Raw genomic sequence first — 8179 nt, 5'->3', positions numbered from 1 at the left:
ATACTGTTTTTTATGCTGTAATTAGGTGGCTGAACCGTTATTTTAAAACTGATTACTCTCTTTTTTACATCTGTAGCAATAATCAATCGTTTTCGTGTCTCGACTTCATCATATTTGTGCATAAGTGCTAAATACAACAACCTCACATGTACAGTATGTGATCAAAAGTATCAGAACACCTGGCTGAAAATGTCAAGTTCATGGCGCCCTCCATCGGTAACGATGGAATTCAGTATGGTCTTGGCCATCCCTTAGCCTTGGCCAGAGATTCCACTCTCGCAGGCATACGTTCAGTCAGGTGCTGGAAAGTTTCGTGGGGAATGGTAGCCCATTCCTCACGGAGTGCTGCACTCAGGACAGGTATCGATGTCGGTTGGTGAGGCCTGGCACGAAGGCAGCGTTCCAAAACATTCTACAGGTATTCTATAGGATTCAGGTCAGCACTCTGTGCAGGACATTCCATTACAGGGATGTTATTGTCGTGTAGCCACTCCGCCACTGGCGAGAATTATGAACAGGTGTTTGATCGTGTTGAAAGATGCAATCGCCGTCTTTGAATTGCTCTTAGACAGTGGGAAGCAAGAAAGTGCTTAAAAAATCAATGTAGTTCCTGTGCTGTGATAATGCCACGCGAAAAAACGGGTGCAAGCCCCCTCCATGATAAACGCGATTACACCATAACATTACCGCCTCCAAATTTTACTGTTAAGCATTACACGCGCTGACAGAGAACGTACACCGGGCATTCGTCATACCCACACCCTCCCATCTGATCGGCATATTGTGTGCCGTGATGCGTCACTCCACACGACGTTTTTACACTGCTCAATCGTCCATTGTTTACGCTAGTTACCGCAAGCGAGGAGTCGTTTGGCATTTACCGGCGTGATGTGTGGCGAATGACTAGGCACTCGACCATGAAATTTCTCACCTCCGGCCTAACTGTCAAGTACTTGCAGTGAGTCCTTATGGAGTTTGGAATTCCTGTGTGATGACCTGGATAGATATCTGCCTATTACACATTACGACCCTCTTCAAATGACGTCTGTCTCTGTCAGTCAACAGACGAGGTAGGCCCATACACTTTTGTGCTGCACGTGTCCCTTCACGTTTCCACTTCACTATCACATCGGAAACAGTGTATCTAGAGATGTTTAGAAGTGTGGGAATCTCGCGTACAGACGTTTGACACAAGTAACACCCAATCACCTGACCACGTTCGAAGTCCGTAAGTTACGCGGAGCGCTTCATTGTGCTGTGTAACTACTCGGGTCGCTGATATGGAGTAGCTTGAAATAGGTCGCAGCAAAATACACCTAATATGAAAAATGTATGTTTTTTGGGGTGTCCATATACTTCTGATCACATGGTGTATGTGTCACATTTGAGTTTTTTTCCGTTTATTGCTCCATGTATTGCCAAGTTAGTTATTTCTCCATCTTTAGTATATTTTGCACTATCATACTCTCCTTCTGATACGTATGATCCAGAACACATTTTCCCGCTTTTATTAGTACCCACTTAAAAGTTCCCATAATCGTGATTGCTGACTCTTCCCAGTTAGTTATATGAAGACATCGAGTGTGTTCTTTCGGACATGTCGGAAAGAACAGACACGATGCCTTCATACTGATTCGCCTAGATGGGCAATGGATCCACCATCTCCTGTGCGGATGCACAAGTACTTTCAATCTCTAGTGAGAATCTAGAAATAGCGAGCATGGAGAACATGGTCGAGGATGCAGAGAGGTAGCACTCGCTAGGAATGCGGGTCGACCGAGAGACGTACCGACATAGTTAATGCAGTGGCTCTCAACACTGTGTCCCGGGTGGCACAGTGGTTGCCGCACTTGCCTAGTAAGCAGGAGATCTCAGGCTCGAAGCCCAGTCCGGCACACATTTTCACTCTTCGCCGCTGATTCCCCTTAATATCCCGATGCAACTGACATCAATAATCCCTTCCCTTTCCTTTCTCTTCCCTCCACCTTCAATTAGCATACACCTTCGTGGTCAGCCGTGCTTGAGCCAGAGATAACGGGTCTTAATGTTGGCGTCAGAAACTGCCATCACCAATATCTGACCAGCAAGGGATAACGTTGGGGCACTATTTCTTCAGCCATATTCATATCAACACCCTGGGCCATGTGACAGCTTCGGCATTTATACTCGCCCGTTCCTGACTTGTCGTCAGCAACATTACAAACACGACGCTACACTGAACACTTATTCACGACAGTCAACTTTAATTAGGAAACAAGACATTTCACTATGGAAAGATGCCCATTATGCAGAAATGAAGTAAGAATTTTCCTCTAATGTGGCTTGTAACAACCTGCTTTCTCTCTTCGTAAAAGACACAAGTCAAGGATGCACGTCCCTACCGCGATCTACGCACTCGCTGCCAAGCGACACACATGATTGCGCTTTGCGGCGTTGTATTCAGTACCGTGATTCATCCTCGGGGACGTACCGATAACTGCCCCATTTAGACTCCAGCCTCCCCAGCAGTCTCTGCACACAATAAATCGCAGGGTATGATTCCAAAGATATGAAGATCATATGATTACAGGAAAACCAAACCCTCCTGTTTCGCCAGGAAAATATGGTTTATTACCACCTCCACAAACTTCGCCATTTCTTTGACCAACACGTCGTCTAGCCAAGTATCAGCTCGGTGGTCCATCTCGTAACTACCACCACGTAACACCACAAGCTTTGGCAAAGTGATGATAGACTTGACGCTGAAAGCCACGACTATCGTTCAAAGTTGTTGCTATAAAACAACGTAGGCGTGCGTCTACGGAACTTGGAATCGGCCGATAACACACCTCATCTAGGTAACGAAGGCTTTAGTCCAGATCTCGTTAGACTCACCCTCTTCCACTGACTTCCATGTTTGACAGCTTGCGAGCAACTCTTGAGGTTTGTTAAACTGTTTTTACAGAATGAGAATGTTTGCCTGGTTTCTCACATTTTCTACTTATCAATGCTTCAAGCCTCTCCACAGCTAATAACAAACCACTTCTCGATGAAGGCGCGTAGCAGAACAACGTGTAATCTAAAGTGAGAGACTTTTATAATATGATGATTTCGACCGGTACGACGCTGTCTTCCATATTTTCTCATGTTGTGATAATCTGTTCTTCTATACGTAATTAATGCTCTCAACTTTCGCCATAATGTTTTACATAGTCTAGTTTTCCTCCGCTCCAACTATTTCCCCCTTCCACTGCTTTTTCTATCGATGAGTAGACTATTTGTGGATACCGAAAAAATTTCTCACTAACTGATTCACTCATCTCGTAAGGTAAACATCAAATGTATGTGCAATTGCAAATACGAAGAATCATCAGCTGCTTAATGAAATGACGAAAGTGAAACTTTGTGCCGGACTGAGACTCGAACCCGGATTTCCCGTTTACTGTCAGCGGTCGCCTTACCATTAGGCTTTTCTGAGCACGACACGCACGTAAGTCTGAAGGTATTTTGCATCGTACTTCTGAACAACACGGGCCCTGCAATATCGTATTTATCTACAGACACCAGGCAAGCGACTTTCAAGTAAAATGTCTCACCTGTACATGAATATACATAATGAATGCACGAGTACAGGTTGTTGATTCATGGTTGACGACATATCGAGTTTTGGGTGTGGCCTTGAGTCGTGTTCGGATAGCCTAATGATGGGAGTTCCGCCTCCAGCGCCGACATGAGGTTTGTTAGTTAATCGCCTTGCTGCAGGGTCACGCGCTCCTGGACGGCTTTTCCTCAGTCTTGCTTGTCTCTTCCTGTGTAGAGTATCGTTATTTGGCTTGTAACGTTAGGTGTTGTATGTATCCGTTAGCAGCGTGTAGTCTGCTCATAACGTCGGCCATGGACTCCAAGTGTGTCCTAATGAAAGGTATAGTCAGCTTTAGTTTTGATAAATAACGCGTTACCTGAAGCCCGGATCTTTGCAGATTCATGACTGTGTTGTTAGCACAACACATGTAAGTTCTGATGATGTTCATACTGCCTATTTTGATTCTGATAACTATGTCTCGTTTCTATAGTCTTTGGTTCCGGTACAAGTAGGCAGGTTGCTTTTGCGTCATGGCTGCCAGTTTCCTTTTAAGCGTCGTGATGATTCCATAAGTATAGTGCTTCTTGCTAAAGCAGAACTGGATTGTATCAACGTTCGAGTGTTCAGTCTGCCACCGGCAATTGACAACAGTTTACTGAAGGAGCTCTCCTCCCTTATGATGATACGAGGGGTATAGGATGAGAACGTTGGTCCATTCAACACAGGTTGCAATGTAAGAGCGGAATCCGTTCATTGGAGATGGTAGTTAAACGGTAACATTCTTTCCCATCTGCAGGTCTTTGGTAACAACAGTCATATCACGTATTGTGGGTAGGTGGGGACGCTCTTTCTCTCCAATGAAAAGTCCACCTTAGATCTAATTGCTCGCTGCAGGTATTTTTATTGAGGTCCTCATTTAAATAGCGTAGCGCCCGCGGGGGAGGGGGGAGAAGGGGGGTTGAGGTACCATGTCATGGACTGCGCGGCCCCTCTCACTGGAGGTTCGAGTCCTCCCTCGGGTATGGATGTGTGTGTTGTTCTCAGCATAAGTTAGTTTAAATAGTGTCTAAGTCTAGGGATCGATGACCTCTGTAGTTCGGTCCCTTAGGAATTCACACACATTTGAACATTTTGAACAGCTTGGAAAATCGACGTTAGCTGATATCGCTCCTACTGCTCACGAGGTCGGTGCCACGTCTTCCCCGGCTGCAATGGAACAACGGAGGGATCCGCAATTTACTGCTACCAAATTTCCGCCTTTATCGTCGCAGCACGGATCTGAAATTGCTGTTGCCAAAGCGGCAGTGTCCACAACGCACAGTAAGAAATATCGTAAGCAGAATGGTGAGGAGTGAGAAACGTCTATTCGTCACCCATCCCTCTGTGAAGTAACTTCGTCGGTTGAAGATTTTTGTAGTGTTAAGTCCTGAATTCCTCATGGGGTGGATAATGCGCAAACAGCTACTGAGGTCTCTAGTAATTTTTCCTAGTATTCTCCCGCGGTTGAGGTAGCTCCTCCGGAACCACCCAATGGTGGTGAAGTTGTTGAGCCTTCTGATGTTCCAATGATTCAGTAGCAGCAAACTGAGGTGTCCCTAAAATTGCCTGTTGCCTTGATACCACCCATTCAGGTGACGTCGGAATGACCTACTGTTGCTACTCCAATGGAGGCGATTGGTTGCCACGAATCCTACCTGTCGACTCAGATGTTGTGGTGCTGAGCCCTATCTTGCTTGTCTGTCTGAATTGCAAGGATCCCATCCTAAGGAGTTGGCCTCTGCGGCTTCATGGTTGTCACCTGCTCCATTAATATTCATGAACCTCCTAACTCTGCGACTGCAAATGCTTTACTACCTCGCAGTTGTTGTAACCAAACATCCAACTGGAGCAGGAGGCAACCCGTGAGAAGAAGAAACAAAGATTCCCAAAGACGGGGATGAGAGCCAGAAGGTGCTGACTTATACACTTCTTTCTTTGAATGTTAATAGGAGGGAATCGGAAATCGGAAATGCGGCTCGCTGCGTTGCGTCAGTTTATATGTGGTTTCTGTGCGAATGTCGTATTACTATAAGAGGTATCATTTATTCGCTTTTCTCTCCCTGGATTTTGGGGTGTGTTTAACGTCACTCTCGAATGTTCCATGGGGACTGCCCATTGGAGGTATCGAATTTGTTGATAATGGTAGGGGAATAGGATGTACTTTCTTTTCACCTGACATTGATTTCCTTATACACAGCGTCCGGTAATGGACGCACTTTGCACCGTTCCTGATTTTTATTAGAAAAAGGTGCTTTATTTTTTACGGAAAATTCCGCTGAATATTTTGGTAGGTAGTGATTTTAACTGTGTATTGCGTCCTACAGATCTGTCTCTCAATTTAAATTTTTTTCGAGAACTGCAAAATTTTATTCGTTCCTTGAAACTGCAAGATGTCTGGCTCTGTGAATATCTGACTTGTCAAATATAACTATTTTACTAGTACGTCTAGCAGTACGATTGACAGATTTTCTTTATCTGGTGGGATGCTTGATAGGATTTTGACTGTCGATGTCATCCCCGCCAGCTTCGCGGGCCACTGTACGGTGACTGTTACTTTAAATCACGCGCGACAGTCTCTAAAATTATTTCTATCACCCTGGAAGCTGAATGTGACGCAGTTGTAGGGTCCTTCTCTCGATGAAGTGAATCGGGAACTGTAAGGCACCAATCTTCGTTAAACTGCTCGATACGCCTGCTCAACTGACAGACAAACGCTAATACGATTGTGTGAAGATAGAGCGCGAGAATTTCGAAGCGCGCAAGATTTTTACTACTCTGTCTAACGTCACCTTTATGAAAGTGCGTATTAGGCTCCGCTAAGGATTGCAGATGGCAGACGTGTAAAGACGCGTATGTAACGGTTTTAGCAGCGTGAAATGGAAGGATTAAAATGCTATCCAAACCCATTTCTTGGTAACAAATGAAGTGACTTCTTTACATCATTTCATTCGACATCAGACTCGTCGTCGACGTGCGTGTATCACGTCTCTCAAGACAGGGGCCGGCAGTATTGTGACGGCACAAAAGGACATGTTGCGTGCTGTACATCAGTTCTGTGTTGGGCTGTATTAGGTACAAGTTCTTGTCGATACGTCATCCGATTTATTTGTTCAGGTTCTGGATCGTACTTTTACACGTGCTCATAATGCTGCGTGTTTAGAAGCTTTTCAACGTGACGATGTCTATGAGTTTATTGGCAGATCGCCGGGATTGGATGGTCTGCTTGATGAGTTTTAGACGCGTTTTTGACAGGGGTTGTTGGGGTTCATTTTTATATGCCTTTTGAACAAAGTGTTGAGAGGAGGGTTTGGGCCCAACTCGTTTAAAGTTGGTAAAATTGTGTTAATTCCTGAAGCTCTGGTCTGGCAGCAATTGATGAATTTCATGCGATTACCTTACTAAATTCTGATTATAAGTGAGGGCGGTGAATAGCTGGTAGTCTGCGTTGCTGGGGAAAGTTGTTGCTAACCATCAAAGTTGTTTTCCTGGTTCGTCTAGTCTGACCCCGGTAGCAGAACGTGATAGTATCATATTGGAGGCTGCTATTACTTCTGTTCCAGTTGATCTGGTATTTTCTGATTTGGGCAAGGCGCTCGAACGGATCACCCATGACTTCCTGTTACGGGTACTGGAAGCCGTTAGGTTCAAAATTGACGCGCTCAGAGTCTTGTACAATTTGTTTACGTGTATCGCGGCTTTGATGACTGTCAATGGTCAACAGACACCAGATATTACCATCTGTAGTGGTTTTCCTCAGGGAAGTCAGCTTTCAGTGTCATTGTTTTTTCTATCACTTGAGCCCCTTCGTCGCTCAGTTACAAGGAGGGACACTCTTGGGCGAGACGATCTCGGTGCGCCCATACACGGATGGTGTGATGGTGAGACTAAGTTCTCCCGTCGAGATTCCATTGCTCAAGGCTACGATGGATGTCTGGTATCTTGTGTCTGGTGTCCAAATCAACGAAACCAAATGTCAGTTGTTGAAACTACGGGGTTTTCATAGTGCTGTCATTTCTTGGGCGATTCTCCATTCCAAATGGCTATAGTTAATTAGAAGTCGGTTACGGTGACGATACAAGAAGTAGTCCTGGAACATGAACGGCGTTCCCTTAGCCTGCTTCAGAAAGTTCGGATTGTGGATACCTACGTCTTGTGCAAAGCATATTACTTTGCTGAGATCTTTCTCCTTCCCGCGATGATGGCTAGTAAACTAAAATAGGTGTCTAGTCGTTTCGTAACGATACGAGATGGCTGCGCGTGTGCGTTCTCTCGGAGGTTTGGATTTTTCCGGTTTTCAGAGGAAAGCATCGTCTTACTTGTACGGCGCACCATGTTGACTGTCTCTCACGTAATCCGCGCGTTCATTTCGCCATTATTTTACTGTCTTACTCAGCCTGTTGATGTTGGTCGAAAGAATTTCCAATTAAAACACATCCATGAATTTTATATTGCTGTCAGTTATTTGGGGGCTGATATTCTACAGAGGCAGCACGTTTTCGTTAATACGCGACAGAAGGCGTTCTCGTGGTATTACGTGGTACACTATCTGTTATCCACCAATGAGCAAAAATGGTTCAA

This window comes from Schistocerca gregaria, chromosome 8, assembly GCF_023897955.1.
Source record: "Schistocerca gregaria isolate iqSchGreg1 chromosome 8, iqSchGreg1.2, whole genome shotgun sequence".
Taxonomy (NCBI): domain Eukaryota; kingdom Metazoa; phylum Arthropoda; class Insecta; order Orthoptera; family Acrididae; genus Schistocerca; species Schistocerca gregaria.
Note: the sequence above shows the minus strand (reverse complement) of the source record.